General features: G+C 43.3%; 1 long non-coding RNA gene across 1 annotated transcript; it reads right to left on the minus strand.

Moving 5' to 3' along the window:
* Positions 1-8,753: 8,753 nt before the first annotated feature.
* LOC121133485 lies at positions 8,754-12,166 on the minus strand. Its single transcript, XR_005870336.1, has 3 exons — positions 12,111-12,166; positions 11,060-11,191; positions 8,754-9,828 (listed from the first exon to the last, which is right to left on the minus strand). It is a non-coding gene; the product is annotated as an uncharacterized LOC121133485 (long non-coding RNA).
* Between the last annotated feature and the right edge of the window lie 9,069 nt (positions 12,167-21,235).

The following is a 21,235-nucleotide window of genomic DNA, read 5'->3' on the forward strand; positions in this document are numbered from 1 at the left end:
ACATTTCTTGTATTTTTTGAGCTGATAATATAATTGCATCGTTTCCCCTTTCACTTCCTTCCCTCAAAACTCTCCCATAGAACCCTCCTGTGCACTTTCAATTTCTTTTCTCATTAATTGTTGTTAAACACATAATAAAATATAGAATACATCCCCAAATACATATCTACAACCTGCTCAGTATTTATAGTGTTTGTGTGTGTATATTTTCAGGTTGACCATTTGGTATTGAATAATCAATTGGAGTGTTCTTCCCTGGGTAAGACTAATTTTCTTGCTGTCAGCATTTTTTTGTTGCCTCTAGTTCTTTGTGTAGGATTGAGACCACTTGGGCTCCCTCACACCCTCTGCGTGTCAATATGTCTATTGTTGCTGTCCTTGATAAACACATATTTAAGGAGTCATGTTGGTGACACTTTATGAGCTTTTGTCATTACTAGGAGATAAAATCTCACAGCAAACTCCCTGACTCTCTGGCTCTTACAATCTTTCCATCCCCTCTTGCACAATGATCCCTGAGCCTTAGGCGTAAGAGTTGTGCTGTAGATCTATCAATTCGGACTGAGCCCCCCACAACTCCTCATTTTGATTGGCTGTGGTATTCTGTTTATAGTCTCACTTCACTGCAAAGGGATATTTCTTTGGTGAGGGATGAGGACTACACTTGCCTGTGAGTATAAGGACAAATATCTTGAATGTAGTTATGGATTATACTGGTTTGTTAAAATGGCAACTGGAAGTTCTCCTCCTAGACTGGTGACTTCACTAGCCCTGGGTGGTTGACTAGGGGTTTCCAGCACCAGGCACTATTTCCTTCTTGTTAAGTGGGTCTTCAGTCCAATGAGATAATTGTTGATTGACAACATGCAGAGTCTAAAAAACAGAGGCATGTAAGAGTGAGATCTTCTGTGCAACAGGACACCTGTGGTTAGTAATTTGCAAAATACTATACACATAGAAATTTGCTAAAAGATTGAGTCCCAAGCATTTTCATCACATGCTTACACACGCGCACGTGCGCACACACACACACCCACATCTCCCCCCCACACACAAGAATTATATTATTTAGCTAGAATGTAGATACCATTTTATAATTCATACATATATCAAACTACACCAAGGGTGCCATGGATATATATAAAGCTCCATTTGTTGATTGTTGATTATTTTCCTACAACATGGAAAGGCAGGGGCAAGGTGATCTGTCAAGAAAGCCGGATTTCTAATTGAAACACTTGATGCCCTTGAAATCTTTCTGGAGTAGCTAAGGGCAAAACATTTTCCCTACATGACAGTCCTTAAATGTGCTGGGACACCAATCAAGTCTTCCCTTCCACTTCTCCAGGAAAAATGAAGCAAATTTTTGTGATTACTGCCCTTGGATGGACTTTCACATCTTCCTACCTAGCCCAACATCAAGGGGTACCCAGAACTTTTCTGCATCTCAGGTTTGGGACTCTCCACAGGGACTTTAGTGGAGAGCATTCCTTTCTTGATCGGGTCCTCCAAGAGGGAGACTGTAGCAGGCTGCATCTTCCAAAGATGCAGGAGATGAATAGCACCCATCTGCCCTTTGAGGTTCTTGTCATGCTCCCATTAAAGGGTAGAGTCAAATTCTCCCTCCCTTGAGATGAACAGTGTTTGTGCCTTTCTTGGGGCTGGCAGTATATGAAAAGTATGTATGATTTTCAAAGGCCAAGTCCTGGAAGGGATATGCTTGATTGCACAAGTGCTAAGACATCATACAAAGGGTTTGCTGCCTTGGGGTTGCTGTGCAGAAACACCATCCTGAGAAGCTCCAAGGCCACATGCAAGGACAAAAATGTGCCTGGCCAGTTCCACTCAATTCTGCCACTCCTCTGTTCCAGTGTCATCCACAATCCAGTTAGACAAAAGATCTCAATCCTAAATCACCTAATCAGCCACTTCTCAAACTCCAAGTCACAGAAACCATAACAGGTAAAAAATTGGATGTTGCTAGTGAAGTGATTTCAGTCACTAAAGATTGGCAGAGTTGGTTAGGCATCAGCGGACAACCACAGTGGGTCTTAGCATTAATACTTAGTCTGAAGGAGACAAGGCCTGTTAGTTCTCTAATGGAGAATTCTAGCACTGCTTATCTCTTTCTCCTTGGAGAGTTAGCATCCATCCTTCCAGAGTCCTTGATAGGAAGTAGACTAGAGGTCTGAGTGAGACAGACAAAAGCAAGAAATTTAAAGTCAGTCCACTGTTTTAAACTTAATCTTTCAGTGTTATTCCATATACTTTTCATAAGGCGCATATTAGGAAGAGAGACTTGTATGGATTGAATTGTGTTCCCTCAGGATTCATGTTGAAGCTTTGTTTCTTTTTGTTTGTTTTTTTTTTTGAAGCTTTGATTTCAAATGAGACCATATTGCTAGTGATGAGACCTTTAGGCGGTAATTAATTCAGGTTAATGGAGTCATAAGGATGAAGTAGCATCTAGCAGTATTATAAAGACTCTTTCCCCATCCCCTTTCTGTGTATCATGTTAAGTCACAGTGGAGACACCATGTTAGGACACAAGAAGAACACAGAGACCAACCAGGCTAGACACCCTGATAATGGATGACCAGCCTCCAAAATGTCCAAAATAGACTTATGTAGTTAAAGACAATTTAAGCGGAGATGCATGTGTATGTATGTATGTATATATATATACATAATATGTGTAGACATAAGATATATTATAATAATGTACATCTTAAGATGAATGAACTTCAAGCAAGACTGTGTTGGAGTCTAAAAACTTCAAAGACAAAAAATAAATTAGCATCTCTTATGTGAGCTTATTTATACTTTTACTATGTGTTTACAATACTCCTTTGTGGAAAGTAATTGCTTTATCACACAACCAATCAGGATAGAACTGGCTGTATAATTAAAATTAATTGTAAATAAAATTACAGAAGCTCAGACAAGACTTTAAAGTTCCTCCAGCTAAAATCTACAGATCTAGGCTTGTTTTATAACCTTCTCCAAGTTGGTATGGTAACATGGCCAGCCTGACTCCCCACAGATGACCCCAATTTGAATTGCTCAATATATTATGTCACTGGAGATGGGTAAGGGTGTAGTAGACATTGGAGCACTTTTTCATAGGTTTGTAAGCTGATACAACCTTTTTGGAAGGAGATTTTATTTCATTGCTGAGTATCATCAAGGTTTATGTCCCTCGATCTGTGCATAACAATTCAACATAATAACTCAACTTTGCTATGATGCTGCTTGCAACAATATTTATCATATGGGAAAATGTGCAATGGTAGGTAAAGAGTTAATTGGGTATTTATTATTCACATATTGCTGTTAGTGTATAAGACATCACTCTGTAGATTACAAAAGAGGGATTGGGAAAAATGCATACTTTTCCCCAAAGATCCAAACAACAATAGCAAATTGTGGAGTGTTCTCTTATCCTTGGGTATCATGTTTCTACTTGAGAAAGAAATGACCCAAAATCAGTTTGGAAAATATGGCCACTGGAGAGTCATATGTTCATGAAGTCATGAAACCTGGAAGTTTCTAGCAATCACCCATTTAACCATTACACCACACCAATTATTACAGAAACCTGCCTTCTGGTACCTCCATCCACTCTTTCCAGGTCTGGAAAGTGAAGTGATCAGAACAGAAACTCCCTAAACTATGTTACATGTGCAAAATATTATGATCTTAGTAGTTCTCAAATAATAAAGTGCAGCCATCATGTCCCCTCACCGTCATGCTTAATATCCCACATATATCAAATGATTTTGAAAATGTTTCCCATTTCAGCCCTTCAGGCAAAAGGTTTTCATTTGCTCTCCTTCATCTGGAATACAGTTTTGTGGTTTAGCACTGGAAACACTGTCCAGTGTTTCTCACTACTTGAGTCTAAAATTGCCCCATAATTGAAGGCAAATGATTATTTTCTCTCTTTCTTGGAGTTTTTCTGGAGTTTGTTTTTCACTGTTGACTGATATTTTTCCTTGAGTTATAACAGGTGGAAGCCAAATGCATATATTGCCAAGTGAAGTGTGGTCAGAACCAGGCAGGGTGGGAGGTGGGAAAAGCTTGATCTTTGGGATGACAACTATGTCATAGGATATCATAAGAATGATTCACATAGACTTTGCATGGAAACCAGAGCTGGAGGCAGTCAGTGGGGAGGAGACTGAGGCTGCTTCTTCAGCCCTTTGCTTCCTGGGGACTGTGGGCTTAGTTCATGTTTGAAGTCTTGATGGCTTTTGAACATGACTCAGCATGGGTGTATACAGAATGGGTCCTGGAGTGTTCAGTTCTAGACCTGTATCTATTTTAAAGCTAACAGATTTCTGATCATTCATTATGGTGGGTCTAAATTGGAGTCAGCATAACAACACACATTTAAAGTAGAGTACTCCATCAAATATCAGCCTTGCTTTAGAATTTCTTACAGCCAAAAATCCTAAAGGTGGTCATTAGTCAAACATTAAGAGAAATTTCTATGGTGAAGCTGTTCTTCCATATCTCACTAAAGGTGGAATTACACAAATGTATGAATTTGTCAAATTTTAACACATATACAACTCACTGAAATTTCATGTTTATATCAAAAAACTCTCCAGACAGTGAACTCTGGTTAGTATGCATGCTGAATCTCTCAAAGATAATTGTGCATACACTTTAAATTTATATTGAAATGTGCCAAAATAAGATGGGCTGTTCCCATGTAAAATGTTGAATGTAAGTCATATTTGCATGAGGTGGTGTGTCTGAGTTTGCTCACACATGCTGCATGTATCTTTCCTAAGTCATTGTGAGAATTTTAATTATTGACAGTGGGAACACTCATACCAAAGAAATCTGTGGATGACACAAGTAAGAGCTTTGTTTTTGTCCATGCTGCTAAATGCAACTGGGCATGTGGGCAATACACTATACAGTTCTTTCGACTTCCCTGTATGTTTGCAAATTTTTATAATAATATATTAGCAAAAATACTATTCTGTGTTTTTCTTCTTTGCTGATAAAAATGGATTTCCCTTCAGATTTTAGATTTTTGACTCTGACTGAGATTTTTGTATACTTCCCAAGCAGCATCTGGAAGGAAAATCTGTATCACAGTATCATGTTTTCAAAGAACTGTGTGGAGAATCATAGAGGCAAAGAGGCTAGAAGAATGACGGTTCCCTGGGGCAGAGACAGGCAGTGGGTAAGGGACTGGCGGTTCCCCCTCCAAGGGGAACCGAGGCTCTGTCTCAGAAGTAGCCAAGGAGCATTGCCCAACTCTGCAGACTAGCCTCAGTATGACATCTAGATGGGTCCCAGGTGTGTTACTGGCTTTCTCCTGAGGAAAATTTTGACCTGGCATTGTAAAGGAGTAAGACATATCTTCTAGGTTCATAGGAGTCAATTACATTAGAAGAGGAGACTTAAAAATCACACCAGCAGGGTAATAGGATTTGTTTCTTCCCTAGGGACTACAACCTGCCTAGCCACAAGGTTCTCAGACCCTTTAGCAGTGCCTTGTATGGGCTCCATCTCATGGAGATCCACATAAGCTCCATCCAGACAAGGACTCAGTGCAGAGGGGAGAAAGTAGACACAAAATCCTAGCCCAGGAGCTATTGGCATTCGATGGCTTCTGGCAAAGGGAGAGTCAGTTTTCTTCAGTGATATCTTTTATTGGTTAAGCATGACTATGGAAAATCCTTTATTTTCTCTGGTCTTTGTTTATCCTCTTCTGTAAAAGAAAAGTAGTAATGTTCATTTTTTGGAATTTTCACAAACATCTTCTATATATGATAAGATGATATAGCATACACTTTAAAATTATCATAATTATCCCCATCGCTATTACTTGACTGTGTTACTCTAGCCTGCTTTAGTAGGGCAGTATGAAATTTCCACCTCCAGCATGCACCAGACTAAAATTATTAATTAATAAAATTATTAATCAGATTTCTCTTGGGTTGCATGTTTTCTTCTTTCTCAAAATTTTCTATTTGTATTGCATGGTTCTGAGGGGGGATGTCCTTCTGTATATATGTTTCTCTGACTGGTAGATGAATAAAATGCTGTTTGGCCAATAGAGGCAGGAAGATAGCTGAGACTAGGAGATGAGGAGAATTCTGGGAAAGGTAGACAGAGAAGTGCGGGAAAGAGAACACTATTGTGCCAAAGGAGCAATATGCTGGATTATAGGTAAGCCACAGCATCGTGGCAATACAGAGATTAATAGAAATGGGTTAATAATTAAGACAGAGCTAGCCAATAAGAAGGCCTAGTCATCAGCTATCAGTTTATAATTAAAATAGCATCTCCTTTGGGGTTGAAGCAGTGTGATCTGGTGGGACAAGAAAATTCAGCAACATGGTTCTTCCAGTTTCTGTGATGTGCCGTATCTTTTCCAGCGATCACTGAAAGAGATGAACTAAAAACATGAATGTTTCCTCTTCTGAGATGATTTCCTGGGACTTGACCTTCTAGGGTGGAGGAAGGATACAAGAGACAAGAGTAGAAAATTATCCCCTAAATTGGGTGAGGGAAAGTTGAATGATGCATTTAAACTCTTTCATCTTTTAACTAAGTGAAAGTCCAGAATTAGATAGGGACAGGTGATTATAAGCACTTATGTTTATTTAGAGGCATGTGTATTTTAAGACCTTTAATGGAATATGAGTCAGGGAACCATGATTTCTAAGGGAAGGTCTGTTGCCATGGAAATAAAATCTGCCAGATTGCTGATTGGGCATTATCCATCAAGATGTCTTCAGTGTTTACTCTGTGGTAATTTTTAATTTTTTCCAATTAATGGAAAATGAAGGTTGCATGAATGGGAATGGGGATGGGAGGATGGGCAATATGAACATAGTGAGCTATCGGGGGCTGAAAGCTTTGCCTCTCCTGGGCCCTCTTCCTTGTCCTCATAGAGCCTCTCCTATGCCTGTTCCTCTTCTAATCAGGACACCTGACATGTAGGATAAAGGTCTGACCATTGAGATGTCACTTAACCTTACTTAACTCCTTTGATACGAAAGCTATTGAACGGTCCTATCTTCAAATACTGTCACTGGGAGATCGAGCTCCAACATAGGAGTTTTCAGGAGAGACAGTTTATTGTAAAACAATCAGAAAAGAATGCGTTCAAATAGGAGCTAAGGGCCTCACAGCTGCAAGTCCTTGTCCATATCCACAGATCAGAAAACCAAGGAACTGTCATTCCTAGCTTTTGACGTTTGGGTTGACAGTCTCTGCTTTGCCAGCTTCAGCAGATGGAGCAAGCAAGCTCCTGAATTTTTCTACTCATCACTTTTCTGATAATATGTTTTCTGTTCTTCCTTAATAGTCTACCTGAAGAAGAAATTGTGAGTACCTGTTACTCTGAGCTTGTCTCCAAAGTCAAGCTCCCCAGTGTTGGATGACCCAGTTGCTGCTGGCTCTATAGAGGCCACCTCTAAAATGTACCTCACTGTTTCCTGTTAATTCACCTAAAATAATGTCTTACTCCAATCAGTTTAGTAAATGCCCTTTCTATGTGATGCTATGGATATTGGGATGAAAATATCCCAGTGAACTCATAGTCTGGTGGGGAAAACACAAAAACACTTGACGAGACAGAAAGAGGAAACACTGAAATAGTCCAAGGAGGTGTGCTAGGGAAAGCTTAGAGGTGAGATCAGTTCTTCCTGGTTGGAAGAATCATGGGATGTCCCATGGAGAGCTAACCTCTGGGTAGGATCCTGAATAAGGAATAAAAGCTTGAGAAGGAGTAAGGTGTGGAGTGGATGGGACAGAAAGTGGAAGCAAGTGTTGAAAATCATGAGTGGAGTCTTGGAAGCATAGATGCATTGGACTTCTCAGATGCACCTGCTGTCGCTGGCCCTGGAAATTCTCCAGCTTTTGGCTTTATCATCTCACCTTGTGAGTTATTACCACAGAGATGGCTGACTCCAAACCACAGATTCTGATTCAGGAAGTCAAGGTTAAGACCCAAGAATCTGTATTTATTATGCAATCTACAGACCATGTTTTCAAAACAAATACACTGAAATGGTAGATGGAGCTCAAGCTATGGAGGCTGCTATTACACGTTTAGAAATCTGAAGAGTAAATTGAAAGGAGGGGAGAGAGGCAGTGTGGCAGTGACCTACTGCAGGAAGAGGTGTGGTCTGAATTTGTTTCCATTATGGAACTGAGAATTGCCGGTCTTCCCTGGAATCTTCTCCCTGGCCTAGGGAGGGAATTAAAGAGAGAGGTGTCCTTAAAGAAGCACAATTAATTTCCATTTATGACAAGTTGAGCATAGAAGGACATTTTAGTTCCTTCTTAGGAGACTCTCTAGAAAAAGACAAAGTTCAAGAAAAGTGGGAGGGAAGCATGATGCTGGCCATTGAGACAAACTTCATGTACTTGGGGATCAAATGTATGGAAATTACCAATTAATCCCTAGACATACTGACTGGAGTTCTGTGCAGGGGCCGAAGGTAAAATTTGGTGTGCAAAGAAAGTACAGCTAAAAATAGAACCCAAGGAGAACCAAGAAGGTAAAGAAATGGACTGAGGGAAGAAGGCAGAGAAAGATTCAGAGTGAAGGCTTCTGAGAAGCCAGAACAGACTCCAGAGAGGTACATGGTTCTCAGAAAAAGGGACAGAACCATTTGTTTTGTCCACTAGTAACTTAGACTCTACAGATGGAGCATCTGTTATCTTTAGCCAATCTCCGTTCCTCCAATAAAGCACCCGAGAAAGTAGGTTATCAAGTTTATTTTAATCACAGTTCTAGAAGAGCAAGAGCATAGCACCAATATCAGGTGATGGCCTTGGTGCTTCATCATGACACGGGGAGGGCATCACTCGGTGAGACATTCAGTGCCCCAGCTCAGATCTCTCTTCCTCCTCTTACAAAGCCACAAATGCCTTCATGGAAGCTCTATTATCACAGCCCTATTTACTCCTAATTATCTTCCAAAGGCTCCAACTCCAAACACCATTAATGTGTGAATTTATGGATTGAGCTTCTAACACAGGGCTTTTGGGGAACATATTCACGTTGTAGTAACCATTTTTCGCCATGGTGAAGGAGGAGTAGCAATTAAAAGAAAAATGGAGCTATAGAGCAGGCAAAGTTGCTTGGAGCTCAGGGTGGCTTAGGATATGTCATTACAGCTGCAAAGAAAAAGACTAGGGTGCCATGGAAGGAAGACTAGGCAAGAGTCACAGCTTTTATGGAAGTATCACTTGACCTGGGCCTGAATGACAAGGTAGACCAAAGAAAGCAGAGTAGGTATTTTTGTGCAATGGTCACACCAGGGGACACAGTGAGAGAGAGCATGGAAAGCATGAGTTGAGACTGGTAAGGCTGGCCAGGGTCCTTGCTCAAAACCTCATTAAAAGTCCCTCCAGCTAGGCCTAGTGGCGCAGGTCTGTAATCCTAGCTACGCAGGAAATTGAGACAAGAATATTACAAGTTCAAGGCCAACTTGAGACCCTGTCCTCAAATAAAAAGTTGAAAAAAAAAGGAGGTGAAGGTGTTGGATATATATATATATGTATATATATATATATATATATATGTATATATGAGAACAGGAGAGAATTTGCACAACATGCTTAGGACCCTAGTTCACTTCCTACTATAGCAAAAACACAAAAATAAAAATAAAATCCTCATAGTATAGAATTGTCTGCTGTGTGGATCCACGAATTACACAAATCCTTCGGCCTTGTTGCTCCACATCAGTGCCAACTTGGTATGGAACAAAACCAAAGAGTTGGAGTCAGCAATTTACCTTCTCTGCCAAATGCTATGGTTGGAATTCTATGGCATTCCAACACAACCTGTAGAAAAAAAAATATATATATATTCCTGTGCCTGGGGCTCAGAAAGCAATTTTCAGGGAGAATTTCTAAAGCTGTTTTGAGCATTATATAGCCCCCTGGGATGATGGATTCATTCCAAACACATAACAGAATTTCCTAAGGAAAGCTCACAACCGCAATACCTTTATTGTCCCCCTCCAACATATCTGTCACTTCTGGGGTCTTCAGGGCACATAAAGGTGCACAAGGCCCGAGATTCTGCTCTCATTAAGTCAACTGCAAAACTGATCCTCTGGAGGGAAAAACTTGGCAGTCTCTGTATTGTATTATTAAACCATTTCCACACAACCAGGCTCACAACCTTACCTGGCAGCATAGGTTTAACACAGCAGTAAAGTGCCTGGGAGCCAAACAGACCAGAATTCAAGTCCTACCTCTTTCCCTTGCCATCTATTTGAACTTGGACTGATAGTTTAACCTTTCTGAGGCTCTTTTCTGTGATGACAATAATAATGTATACGTAGCTATGGAGATTACATGAGTTATGCGTATGAAGCACTTTCGTTGCCATCCCAACTGTTCAAATTGAGATCTCTGCAAAACATGGCAGAAGGTCTGCAGACCTTGGGGAGCTAGTTAGACCATCCTGGTTCTGTTTCTGAATGTGGTCACTGCACCTTCCAAACTGTCAACTACCTCTACTGCACACAGAACTCTGCCATATGGGGGGCTACTCCCACCTCCTGTGTGGTCAGCTGCCTTGCAGCTATTTTACAAGCCCGCAGGCTGCTGAAGGCCACAGAAAACCGCTCTGGGCGCACTCCTTTCCTGAGTGGCAGATTGCTGCACCTTCGCCTCAGCTTGGCTGTCCCCTCAGACCTCTTCACACTCGGGAGAGTCAGGATTTAAGGTCAGCTCTCAGTGGGTCAAGGGGCACCTTTGTTTGCCTTCCATCCTGCCTGGCAACTCTGCAAGGCTCCGAAGGCTAATGTTTCAGGAAACCCCTGAGGACAGAGATCTAGATTCCCATGGCTACATTAAAGGCGTGAGCAAAGGTGCCAGGCTGGTTGGATAACTGCAGTCCAGTCAGGGGTGGAAAGAAGCAGGGTTGCTCTTGCCGTAAAAGTATTTCCACTCAGCCGCAGTTTCTGACCCAGAAGCTGGCAGCTCTGGCCTCTGAGACAACCTGGCAGATGGAAAACTAAAGGGATTTTTTCAGGTCCCACGCTTCTATCCATGCTTTGAATACCATCTGCTTCCACATGTATGGAGGGCATTCCCAGTTGTCCCAGAACCTGACTGCAGGGCTGGATGGAACCCTCTCTTTGCCAAGCTGGGAAGCTGGCCGGAGCTGACTTACTGGGTCCCAGGAAAGAGGTACCTGGTGAGAGAAGGAGATTGCACAGCCTCAGAGAGAGGAAGAGGCTCAAGACCATTTTCAAAAAAGCCAAATCACAACTCTTGTGCACATAATACAGCCAGGAGTCTGAGAACAGTGGGGCTGTGTTCTCAGAGATGTCTCATGAGTGACTTCATTATTGTACAGATATTATAGAGTATACCAGGTCTAAATGGTAGAGCCTGGTACATAGCTAGGCTTTCTGGTATGTTCCTCACAGTACAGTTAGTCCATTATATATTGAAAAGCCATTATGGAACGCATGACTTTTAGAAGGGAATCCATGTCATCGGTCTTATCTGATACGTTAGTGATAGAAACAGTCAAATGTTAGAGCTGCTTCTGAAGAAAATTTGAGACCTTGTTAATATCGGCAGCTCAATCAAGAAAAGTTAGGACAAAACCACAGGTCAAAATCTAAGCTCGCTAATGTCTTCCAGGGTCATACACCATAAGCTTTGTGGCTTTTGTGGCTTCTTTTCCCACAGGACAGAAATTATTCACATCTCTACAGGACAAGGACACCTACAAGCTGTCCCCATCCCTTGCATAACTGTAAACTAGCCAAGTCAATAGAAAGGCCACCAAAGGAGCAAGCAGGCACTGACTAAAAGAACACCCGGGTGTCACTTGCCCAGGGCCAACTTCTGAACAAGTTTTCCTCCAGCCTGCTCCAACCTCTGGCTGGCTCGTCGTCCGAGTCTGTTAAGAGAAGCTTTTCCTTTGCTAGCCGCTTTGGTTTATCTCCCGCCAGTTGCCTGGGCTCTGCCGCTTTGTAGTCCCCAAATAAACACACAGGAGGCTATATTAATTATGAAGCTGTTGGCCTTGCTTGTTTCTTACTGGCTAGCTCTGACTTAAGTAATTACCCCATAATTGTTAATCTAAGTATTTCTCTTACCAGAGAATAGTTCCGGGCTTCCAACCCTATGGCGTTACATGTTGACTCTCTCTGTGTTTCTCCTTCCCAGAGTCCTCCTGGACTCCTAGTCCCACCTATCTAGATTCCTATTGGCCAGACAGTCTTTATTGACAATTGCACAGGACTTCCCCCAACACGAGTCCTTCCTTGTCCCTTTGCCCAGCTGGGGCAATTCAAAGATCTCTTTAGTCTGTTTCTCTTTAGTAATCTGCAGCCCAGATCACACTGACAGTGAACTTGCCACCTTGTCTTCATGCCATGGGGTGCAGGTGTGCAGAACTTGCACCCTTCCGAAACGTATCTAGAAAATGGCTGAACTCCCCTTCCATATCTCAGACTTTAAAAAGTGTTCATGGAAGACACTCTCAGTTCTCAAATCTTCAGGTACTCTCCAGGACCATTTCTGTCTACCCCACGCAGCCTCGGGGCTCTAGCCCCTGTCGTTTCCAGCCTGAATGACGCTGCTGCCTCCTCAGTGCTATCCCTGCCTGCCTCCCTCACCTCATGGGATCTGTTCTCTTCTCCACACCAGAAGGGATTTTAAACATGGAAGTCCGATCATCTCCCTACAGCTAAAAGGCCCTCCACCATCTGCGCACTCTGCCTCCTATAATCCAACCTCTGTTTTCTTCTCCACCCTCAGGTCCCTTCCGTTCCTCAGACTGGACCAAATTTCTTTCTGGCTTAGGACTTTGCATGTGCTATTTCATGCCCCATTTCTCTCGAGATGTTCCTTTATCCTTCAACTGCCATCTCAAGTGTGTCATCTATCACTTCCAAATCACAAGTTTTCTCTCAAGGCCCCAAATCGGGCAATTAAATGTACAGAAGCATTTTTGTGGGAGTGGAGGTATCTCTGACTTTTTGCCTGCTCTTGGGACCCTTTTCCTCATACCGGGTTGTCTTGTCCAGCCATGCTATAAAGGTTTGTGCTTACTTTTATTGTGTCTTGTTATGCTGTTTGGTCGATATCCTTGGGGGGGGGCCTGCTCTTTTCTGAAAAGAAATGGAGGATAAGTAGATCTGAGGGGAAGGGGCTGTGGACTGGGATACTAGGAGGAGTGGCGGTGGGGCTTCGGTCAGGATATATTGTATGAGAGAAGGATTTTTAAAAGTGCAGATGTGAACTTGTCAAGTTTAGAATTTTCGAGCAAGCTTTGGGGCAGCTTCTCCATCTTTGTTGTTCATGGCATGCCCGGAGCCTAGCATGGTATCGGCACTGAACATTTAAGGGACAAATCCCACCATGTACAAATAAGGGGCTGGGATACCTCAGTGTCCCACGAGATGAGGTAACTGATGTGAATCAAGCTGCCCTCTGAGGTGGCAGAGATACACAAGCTGGCATGGTGGATCCCCTGTCTCTAGAAGGATTCTCAGGGAACTTGAGCTTACTTCTGCCTGGTCCACACTGGTCTAGGGGAAAGTGATTTTGCTTCTCTTCCTTCAAGGTGGATTCAGGAATTTATCATCCTTTCATTTTGTCTGTTTCTAGCCTATACATCCATATATATATATATAGTTCTGGAATAGATCTCTGAATTCCCTTCAGAGCCCAGATTTGATGGTTTTAAGTGATAATGGGTTCCACCTGGAATCAAGGCATGTTCGGGTCAAGCTTTAAAAAAAAACTCAGGTTTAGCTGAGCCATCAGGAGGAGGTGGGAGGGGGGATTTGAGGGAAGGGGAGGGCTCCTTCACAGTGGGCAACCCAGGTAATGAGGCTCTTGCTCACCTGCCTGATGGGTAAGAAACAGCAAAAAGATTATGAAGCTCATATCCTGTCTCCTCCAAGGCTTGGCCCGGAGGGTCCTGGTGTGTAGTTCTCTCTCTGGAATGTCTCCACTATGATCAGTGATGCTATTAAAGTGCATTTTAAACTGAGCAAAGAGAAATGTTCTCCACAAGCATTTTTAAAGTGCATGCTTGGGACAGATGGATGGGTTGTTAAGTACACTCACCTGGGGAGCCTGTTGAAAGTGTCACCTCTGGCTCAGTTTCAGACCTCTGACTTGTGAATCTGGGCAGCACCTGAGAATCCGTATTGACAGGCCCCCAGTGATCCTGGTGCACATTTGAGGTGGGAAGCTGCATGCTAGTGTGAAGGAGCTGGCATTCTGCAGGGACAGGGCTTAGCCAGACGCCGGAGCCTTCCCTCCTCACCAGTTTCTTGAGGCCGTGAGAGGCATCTAAGAATCTGCACAGGCTCTTCACCTGTCAGCCTCCAGCCTCTGAGAGCAACAGTCCAGCCAGTCATTGGAAGGGCCCAATGAGAGCATGCCAAACAGCTGCATACTACTCAGACAGGATGCCCAGGCCCAACTTCCAGTAGAAGGAAACCTTTGGCTTTAGATCAGGGAGCACATGAATGCATTGTCTTAGGCTGTCCATCTTCCAGAAAATGAAAGGTAACCTTGACTGTTCCCTGCTCCCCTGTTGGGCTGTGGGTAAAGTTTAAGGAACAGAAAGTTTAATTTTTCATAGAAGTGCACACCCATCAGATCTGCGGGGAATTCCCTGTCATGCCACTCCCGTGGCCTAGAGGGGATGGAAGGAATCTCAAAGTTTTTTAAGTCACAACAATCAAAACCAAACTTTGTAGTGAATTTCTCTATGATGCTGACCAGTTTGACACATACATATTCTTCTAAGTCACATGTTCCAGGATCATCCTAATTCTCACTGTCCACATGACTGCCAACCTCCTGAAGACACTTAGCCTAGAGGAACAGGGTAGAGGAATGAAACAAAATTCACACAGAGCCATATGGATCCAAGAAAGTGAGCTACCTGCAGTCAACACTCGCTTCACACGCTGAGACCCCTTGCGCCAGGGCTCACTCACTAGTGGAGAACCATCTATGCAGATGGGGAGTGTCTACAGTACACCAATAAGGTCAGGGGTCCACTGACGGCCTGTGAAGAAGAGAACTCGGGATTAGAGACTCTGTCCTCACGCCATGCCTTCTCTCTGCATTGCGATTGCACCTCCAGTGAATTAAACAGTGAAAGGTAGAGATGAAAGATGGTAATTAGAGGAGGGGAGGAAGGCAGCTCACCCTTCCCATTGTGACCCTTTCTACAGAAAAGGACCTTGGGCAGCGGCCAGCAGCATACATCTAACATCTTTATTAACTCATAAAGTGAAGTTCTTGGGCACTAGGCCCAGGCAGCTCTGGAGACTCAAAACTGCAAGAGTCCAATAGAAAGGTAACAGTGTTTATAAATCACACCGATGTCAGCACCAGGGTGTGGGATGCACCTACCCAAGCTGCAAGGACAAGGTTTTGAGCATCTGACACTTCAGGGAGGGAACAAGAAAGATATGCTACCGAGATGACTTGTGGTCAGTGTGGAAGGAAGGGATTTTCTAGAGCAAACAGGTTCTGATGCCGACAGAAACTGTTGAGAACAATAAAGACAATGTCTCTATTGTCCTCAAGAACAGGTGAATGAGTTTTCTTCACTTGAGCTGCAGGAACATTGTTGGAAAGGTGATCCTGGAATCTATCCCGTGAATCCCAGAAGCCCTTGCTACACATATGTGAGCCAAAATAACTAGAATTCTAGAGTCAGAAGAAACCTAAGTGTAGGAACCCAAGAGCATGATGCCCAAAGGAAGAGGCATATGAGAGGACTTGTTATACTAGACTAGAGAGGCAGATTCCATGAATGTCACCAGCCCCAGTTAGTTCTGCTGCTGTTAACCATGTATGGAGCCTAGGCCAAGTTTGCCCAAGATAATGACTTTTCAATGCAAGTCCCAAATTGGGAGTTTTATGAAAAGTTTTACATTTTTTAAATGTTGGCAACTATCTCGGCATTATTTAAACACCATATAGAGCATACAAACAACAAAACCCTTCTAGGGGAGAGAAAGATAATGCCTATGCACATGCAACTCATGACTTCTAACATCTTGGCTATTTCATAACCAATTACACCAGAGTTAATATTAATTGAATGTTGCCCTCATTTGCCTGCACAGCTGATGAAATGGTGTTTATAGGTTAACTCCTTCAACCCTGAATAGCTCTAAAGCTTGGCAAGCCAAAATTCAAATATAGGTCATCTTGATGTCAGATGCTTTTAAACATCCAGTTTCAGAAACACGACTGATGACCTCAAGCGCATCCTTTGCAAGGGGTGGCACGATGACAATGACTAGTGCTTATTGTTTGTAGGAAGATGAGACATGGAACAAGAGCCCCACAAAACAGAAATTACCATCTTGTCCAAGGACATTTGCAGGAGATTGATAGTAAGAATATCCTTCCATTCTGCACAGTGTAAAGAAAAATCCCTCAGTACTCAAAGGTGGTCCATGGATCCATTGAATTAGCACCACCTAAGGACACACTAGAAAGGCAGAGTCTTGGAGCTGGGAAAATTGCTTACCAGGCAAGCATTCTTGCTGTACAAGCCTGAGGACCTGAGTTCAATACCTAGTACCTACATAAAAAATTAAAAATGCCCACGAATACCTGTAATCACAGGCTGGTGGGGCAGAGACAGGAGAATGACTGGGACTTGCCAGTCACCATTGTGGCCGAGGCAGCAAGCTCCAGGTCCAATGAAAGTTCATGTCTCAAAGAAATAAGACTGAGAGTGATAAAGGAAAACATCAGCATCTCCCTGTGGCCTTCATGAGTAGATAGGCACATATACTTGCATAGAACATATAGGCATATGTCATACACATAGCGCCACACAGCCATACCTATACCACATGACATACACAATACACACACCTGCTCTAAAAATTAAAAAATAAACAAAAAAGACATGGATATGGGAAAAGGACTTTTAGGGAAGATGGTAACTTTTAGAGAGAGTGTAATTGAGCTACAGTTATCAGAATGCACTGTGTACATGTAGGGAATTGTCAAAGAATGAATTCAATGAAACCATAAGAAATAACCAAATCAGCAGAGCCTTGGAGTTTCCTGAGCCCCTTAAATAGCTGGCCTTCAGGCTCTTAAGTGCATAGAGGCTGGAAAAGTCCACACATGCTTCTCTCTCACTTGTTCTCAAGGTGCCATGGCCTTCTGCCTCCTGTATCTTCTTCACCCCATGGCCAATCTCCTGGTATGACCTCGTCCCCTTTACTCTCTAATCCCTTACTGAGCATGGCGTACAGTTATATGGACCCTGTCAACACAACTTGCAAGGACAAACAGGACCCTTCACTAAAACATTCTGTTATACAGTAGCCTGGCTCCTCCATGCCTGTGGCATACCCTTGGAAGTGTCAGAAAAGTCAGAACAGCCATAGCAAGCTTCCCAGACATGCTTATAACATAGGGATAAAAGTGATGCTTGCATTTCCGAACTACATCCACCACACAGGCAGAAAATGGTGGGTGTGGGCTCACTGATTCTAAACCTTGTTTGCCTGTCAATGAGAGGGCAGGGTTCTCGGCAGAATGGAAGCCTCAAAGCACAAACCCTTAGCAAACACTATGGCACAGACTTGAGCCCAGGTGCTATACTCATTGCCCTGCTCTGACTATGGCTGGATGATCAGGCAGAAGGACTTCTAGGCTTTTACATTGCTGCTTACTTTCCTGTCACTTCATCTTAGATTCTGCCTCTCTCAGCACGTATCTCCTTTGTTGCCTTGACTCTTATCAGATGCAGAAGTGCAGGTATGATATCACTATTTCCAACATCTTACCCCAGAAGCCTTTCCTGAGACTCTATTCTGTGGCACATAAGCCTTGCAGAAAATGGAAAAAATCCTGTCTTTCACTCATCTGACATCTCTGTGTACCAGGAGGAGAAACACCACTGCATTGCCCCATCAATAAATGTACATGATTGTCACCCAACATCCCTTTCCATCTATTTTGCCTTCCCCAAAGACAGCCACATTCCTTAAGCACATAGGTCACCTCCAAGTCCCTCCCCCAGCCCTCACCTGCTTCTTGGAGACCATAATCAGTCAAGGAAAAATTAAGTCAAAGTTCCCAGTGCCTTCTCCTCCCTAAAGCCCCTCATCACACACACGTGCAGCCAGAAAGCCCGTTCTGGCTCTAACCCATCACAGAGCTTTCCATTCCAGGGAAACTGTGATGTTGCCATGGAAACAACCAGTGAGGTGTTTCTCTGGCTCAGTCCCAGACTGAGGACCCGCAGCCCACACTGCAAAGTATTCATTGCTGGTATGCAGGGAGCCCCCTGACATCCTTCACCAACCCGGAGCTGCCTTCCTGCCTCAGTGGGGCTATTAGAGGCAGAGTGTGTGTTTGTATACACATACATATATGTGTGTTTGTGTATGTGAGGCAGGTCTATTTTTTTTTCACTTTAGCCCAACCCCTCCTAGCACACAAAAGACACATTCTTGAAAAAGAAAAAAAAATGTATTTTCCCCTGCATTCCAGCTGCCTGAGCTAAGCGGAGGAATGAATGGTTTGGGGAAAATCTCACACAGGAATAAATTTACAAGGGACAGCTGAGTGGATAAATTTGGTCCCCTGAGAGTGGCATTACGAGGCCTTTGGCAGGAGTCTGGTCTCTTATACAGAATAGTCTAAAATGAAAAGCAAAGTAAGAGGGGGAGCTTTCAAAAGCACCCCAAAATACAACCTTTGGGTTCCTTGGAGTTCTCTCTGGCTGCTAGCACGTAAAGACAAACAAACAAACCAACGCATTCTAGATGGCTGTCCACTCCCCACCCCGTGTTTGCCCAGGTGCCTTAGTTGCTAAGGAGAGCACTTTAAGATCACTCCTTATTTTCTAATGTCACCTGATGCCTATATACTCCAGAACAAAAGCGGTATTTGACCCAGTGAGGATTTGGCAAACAGCAAGTGCTGTCTTCTTCAGTGTCTCCTTCAGATGAAGAGTAAAGTCAACAAGACAGACCCGACAGCATGAGGTTGGGCACAGAACCAAACCCCACTGCCTGGGACTAGGGACACACTGCAAAATGAGGAGATGGTTCTGCCCAGGAAATAGCTACCAGTGCTAGCAGATCCTGGCTCCGGGCATGCAACATAGTTTCTTTTGGTTCCCATAGTTGTTTTCTGCAAGGCTTGAGAGCAAGGTTAGGCCAGATTACTTTGGGGCCACTCACCGTCCCCCATGAGTGTTCAACTCTCATTTCTCCCTCCTGCCTCTTCCCCACTTCCTTCACTCGCCACACAGTCACCAGTTGTTAGAAGTAGGAGAGTCCCTTTGCTTATTTGGAATTCTGAAACTCATTAACCAGTATCCTCTCTATTTCTCTAGAAACCAAACTTTAGTACTTCTGCAGCTGGTAAAGCCCATTTGGTCCTCATGACAGCTTTTCCCAGGCTCTTTAACCCCAGGAGAGCCTGAGACTTGAAGTCCAGCCAGACAGGCTCCTCTGGGAGAAGCGAGCTGTCATTTGTGGGCCACCAAACATGTCCACGTCTCAGGCTATGTGCTGTGCTGAGTTAGTGACATTGACCCTTTGCCACCAGTGTTCATACTTCTGAAGTCATCATCAAGTGCTGAGTACCAATGCTTTCCAATTCTATCCTGTGTGGGGACATAGAGAGACAACTTCCTGCTGCCAAGACGTTCAAGTTCTGTTAATCAGACATAAATGCTAGTTACCAAGAACTCACTGCTCTCCAGCCTCTACTGTTTTTACTGTGCTGGGTACTTATTCCCATTTTATATGGCAATTGAACACAGGGGAAGAACCAAATGATTTTCCCAAAGGAAAATACTGGATCTACTAACACTCAGCTGTGCTACAGGGGTATTAGCCTCTCAGAGCCCCAGCTTCCTCACTTTAAAATGATAATATGTGTCCTCAAATTGCCGTGAAAATTCAGTGAAATGATATCTGCAAAGTTCTTCACTTAAAACCCAGCCTACCCTGCCAATCATGAGCTGTGAGACCATCCTATTTGAAGGGGTGGAAGGAAGCCTCTCTCTATATCCCATCCTCATTAGTAAGCCTCAAGAATAATTTCCCACCCTCCCACCCTGCTCAGAAAGGGGTCTGCAACAAAGGAAGTGATGGAGACCCCTGATCGTGTCCTCTAAACCCCAAGACTGTGTCCATCCAGGAAAACCATCAAGTCCTCTATACCCCAAGGCTGTCTCTCCAGGAGCCACTCAGCAATGCCCAGTGATTAAACTAAGAAAAAACTAAGAAGTGTGTAATGCAAAATACTCAATGTGGTTGCTATCACCTTTCTATGGATGTAAGAAAGGGCTTCATGATTACCAAACTGCATAAATGTAAAGCATTGCATTCCAGCCTTCTGTTTTATCAGACATAATATGCACTATGTCTGCCACTGTGTAAAAACACACAAACAGAGTTTGGCCACACTTAATCCTGGCAGTACTTACAACCCATGGCTAGTGTACACAACCTGTAGGAGAATGTTACTCGACCTGTCCACGGTGCTTTAGTTTTAGAGTCACAGGCTGCAGCACCTGTTTGATGAGCTGGCTTAAGGCATCCTCCTCTCTTCATGCAAAGAAGAGTCAGGAAAACCTTTTTGGAGAGTCATTGGGTGGAAGAGAGAGTGGGTGGGGGCTAGCTGCTCTTGGTGTTCTCTGTCTGTACCATGCCATAACAACGTATGCTTCATACGCACTTACTACTAAATGGACAATGACTGCTCCAGCACTCCCAGATTAAATGTGTACTTGAGATAATTAAAGCAATCTTGCAAAGAGAATTTAGTGATATTTTCTATTGTGCCTGTTATTTCTCTAGAAACATCAGGGCTCCTTTCCATCCAGGAAATTTTGGCTTTCATAAGTACTCAAAATTGAAGCAAGAGATTAATCCAAGGAGAAAAATGATGGCCTTTCCGAAGGGCGTGGGTAATGGCCACAAGAATGATGATGGCTAGAAATCCCATTTCCAAATGAGTCAAAGGAAAAGGACATCATTAGGAGGTTCTGATCCAGCTAGCATAGTAATCACTGGCACGTCCAGGAGTCCACAACTGCGCAAGAAGGGGACTAGACATGTCACAAACACCCTCTCGTTTGTTCCTATTGACAATTGTCTGAGGCAATTATTGTTTTTATTGCTTACAGAAAGGAAAACAGGCGTTCAGAGAAACTAAGCAATTTTCCCAGTGTTGCACAGCTAGCACTTGGCAA

The sequence above is a fragment of the Mesocricetus auratus genome, unplaced genomic scaffold (assembly GCF_017639785.1).
Source record: "Mesocricetus auratus isolate SY011 unplaced genomic scaffold, BCM_Maur_2.0 Super-Scaffold_100022, whole genome shotgun sequence".
NCBI classification, from domain to species: Eukaryota; Metazoa; Chordata; class Mammalia; order Rodentia; family Cricetidae; genus Mesocricetus; species Mesocricetus auratus.